Source organism: Oryx dammah, unplaced genomic scaffold (assembly GCF_014754425.2).
Source record: "Oryx dammah isolate SB20612 unplaced genomic scaffold, SCBI_Odam_1.1 HiC_scaffold_29, whole genome shotgun sequence".
Classification (NCBI taxonomy): Eukaryota; Metazoa; Chordata; class Mammalia; order Artiodactyla; family Bovidae; genus Oryx; species Oryx dammah.
Window position 1 is genome coordinate 41,891,863 of NW_024070213.1, and position 3,435 is coordinate 41,895,297.

The 3,435-nt window shown below is 36.9% G+C and overlaps 1 non-coding gene across 1 annotated transcript; it reads right to left on the reverse strand.

Annotated features, from left to right (window-relative positions):
- Positions 1-1,891: 1,891 nt before the first annotated feature.
- LOC120859000 lies at positions 1,892-1,998 on the reverse strand. Its single transcript, XR_005720016.1, has one exon. It is a non-coding gene; the product is annotated as a U6 spliceosomal RNA (small nuclear RNA).
- Positions 1,999-3,435: the final 1,437 nt, after the last annotated feature.

Sequence of the window (3,435 nt, forward strand, 5' to 3'; positions counted from 1 at the left end):
GCCCCCAAAAATAAAGTCTGACACTGTTTCCACTGTTTCCCCATCTATTTCCCATGAAGTGATGGGACAAGATGCCATGATCTTAGTTTCCGAGTGTTGAGGTTTTTTTTTTTTTTTCCTTTATTTTACTTTACAATTCTGTATTGGTTTTGCTATACATTGACATGAATCCACCACGGGTGTACATGCGCTCCCAAACATGAACCCCCCTCCCACCCCCCTCCCCACAACATATCTCTGGGTCATCCCCGTGTACCAGCCCCAAGTGTGCCGTATCCTGCATCGGACATAGACTAGCAATTCGATTCTTACATGATATTATACATGTTTCAATGCCATTCTCCCAAATCATCTTACCCTCTTCCTCTCCCTCTGAGTCCAAAAGTCCGCCATACACATCTGTGTCCTTTCTGCTGTCCTGCACACAGGGTCATCATTGCCATCTTTCTAAATTCCATATATATGTGTTAGTATACTGTAATGGTGTTTTTCTTTCTGGCTTACTTCACTCTGTATAATTGGCTCCAGTTTCATCCATCTCATCAGAACTGATTCAAATGTATTCTTTTTAATGGCTGAGTAATACTCCACTGTGTATATGTACCACAGTTTTCTTATCCATTCATCTGCTGATGGACATCTAGGTTGTTTCCATGTCCTGGCTATTATAAACAGTGCTGCGATGAACATTGGGGTACATGTGTCTCTTTCAATTCTGGTTTCCTCAGTGTGTATGCCCAGCAGTGGGATTGCTGGGTCATAAGGCAGTTCTATTTGCAATTTTTTAAGGAATCTCCACACTGTTCTCCATAGTGGTTGTACTAGTTTGCATTCTCACCAACAGTGTAGGAGGGTTCCCTTCTCTCCACACCCTCTCCAGCATTTATTGCTTGCAGATTTTTGGATCGCAGACATTCTGACTGGTGTGAAGTGGTACCTCATTGTGGTTTTGATTTGCATTTCTCTAATAATGAGTGATGTTGAGCATCTTTTCATGTGTTTGTTAGCCATATGTATGTCTTCTTTGGAGAAATGTCTGTTTAGTTCTTTGGCCCATTTTTTGATTGGGTCGCTCATTTTTCTGGAATTGAGCTGCAGGAGTTGCTTGTATATTTTTGAGATTAGTTGTTTGTCAGTTGCTTCATTTGCTATTATTTTCTCCCATTCTGAAGGCTGTCTTTTCACTTTGCTTATAGTTTCCTTTGTTGTGCAGAAGCTTTTAATTTTAATTAGGTCCCATTTGTTTATTTTTGCTTTTATTTCCAGAATTCTGGGAGGTGGATCATAGAGGATCCTGCTGTGGTTTATGTCGGAGAGTGTTTTGCCTATGTTCTCCTCTATGAGTTGTATAGTTTCTGGTCTTACATTTAGATCTTTAATCCATTTTGAGTTTATCTTTGTGTGCGGTGTTAGAAAGTGATCTAGTTTCATTCTTTTACAAGTGGTTGACCAGTTTTCCCAGCACCACTTGTTAAAGAGATTGTCTTTACTCCATTGTATATTCTTGCCTCCTTTGTCAAAGATAAGGTGTCCATATGTGTGTGGATTTATCTCTGGGCTTTCTATTTTGTTCCATTGATCTATATTTCTGTCTTTGTGCCAATACCATACTGTCTTGATGACTGTGGCTTTGTAGTAGAGCCTGAAGTCAGGCAAGTTGATTCCTCCAGTTCCATTCTTCTTTCTCAAGATTGCTTTGGCTATTCGAGGTTTTTGGTATTTCCATACAAATCTTGAAATTATTTGTTCTAGTTCTGTGAAAAATATCGCTGGTAGCTTGATAGGGATTGCATTGAATTTGTAAATTTCTTTGGGTAGTATACTCATTTTCACTATATTGATTCTTCCAATCCATGAACATGGTATATTTCTCCATCTATTAGTGTCCTCTAAAAATATGGAATGCTTCACGAATTTGCATGTCATCCTTGCGCAGGGGCCATGCTAATCTTCTCTGTATCGTTCCAATTTTAGTATATGTGCTGCCGAAGCGAGCACCCGAGTGTTGAGTTTTAAGCCAACTTTTTCCCTCTCCTCTTTCACTTTCATCAAGAGGCTCTTTAGTTCTTCTCCTTTCTGCCGTAAGGGTGGAGTCATCTGCATATCTGAGGTTATTGATATTTCTCCCGGCTGACTTTAGACCTAAAGAAATTAGAAAATGAAGAACAAAGCCCAAAGTAATTACAAGAAAAGAATTCATAAATATCAGAGTGAAAATAAATAAATTAGAGACTTAAAGATAATAGAAAACATCAATGAAAATAAGAGCTGGTTCTTTCAAAAGAAATTTTAATAAGACTCATCAAAAAAAGATGAGAGAGAGCCCAAATAAATAAAATCAGAAAAGAAAGAGAAGAAATTATAACCAACACCTTAAAAGGACAAAGAATCTCAATAAAATTATAGACCAATAAAAAGACCAATGTAGAATAATTGGATAAGCTCCTAGAAATATACAGTCTCCCAAAACTGAATTAGGAACAAATATGATGACCAGTAATGAAATTTAATCAAGAGGCAAAACTCTCCACAAACAAAAGTCTAAGACATGACGTCTTCAAATATTTAAAGAGTGTTAACATCTACCTTTCTCAAACTATTCTAAAAAATTAGAGAGTAAAGAAACCTTTTCAACACCTTTTCAACTGGTAACACCTGTCTGCTGCTGCTGAGTCACTTCAGTCATGTCTGATTCTGTGTGACCCCATGGACTGCAGCCCACCAGGCTCCTCCATCCACGGGATTTTCCAGGCAAGAGTACTGGAGGGGGGTGCCATTGCCTTCTCCAAACACCTGTCTAAAGGCCGGTATTCCCCTAATACCAGAACCAGAGAAAGACACCACAAAAAAAGAAAATTACAGGCCAATATCTCTGATGATCATAGGTGAAAAAACTCTCAACAAAATATTAGCCAACTAAATTCAACAATACATTAGAAGGATGATATACTATGATCAGATACAATTTATTTCATGGATGTAAAGATGGTTCAATATATTCACAAATCAAACAATGTGATACATCACATTAACAAACTGAAGAACAAAAATTATATTTTCATCTCAATAGATACAGAAAAAACTTTTGAAAAATTCAGCCTCCACTTATGATTAAAAACTCTTAACAAAGTAGGAATAGATGAAACATACTTCAACATAATAAAGGTCATATATGACAAGCCCACAGTTAACATCATGTTCAACAATGAAAAGCCAAAGCATTTCTTGTATGACCAGGGAACTAAGATACCCTAACTGAATGGAAGGCCAAAAAAAGCTTTCAATAAATTTCATTTCTAAAAATGATTAATATATATAACCTGCTGTTTTTCTATATGCTAACAATGAAAACTCAGGAATAAAAACAGAAAACAATCACTTTTACAATTGCATCAGAGTGATTAAAATACAAATACCTAGGGATAAACGTAGAAA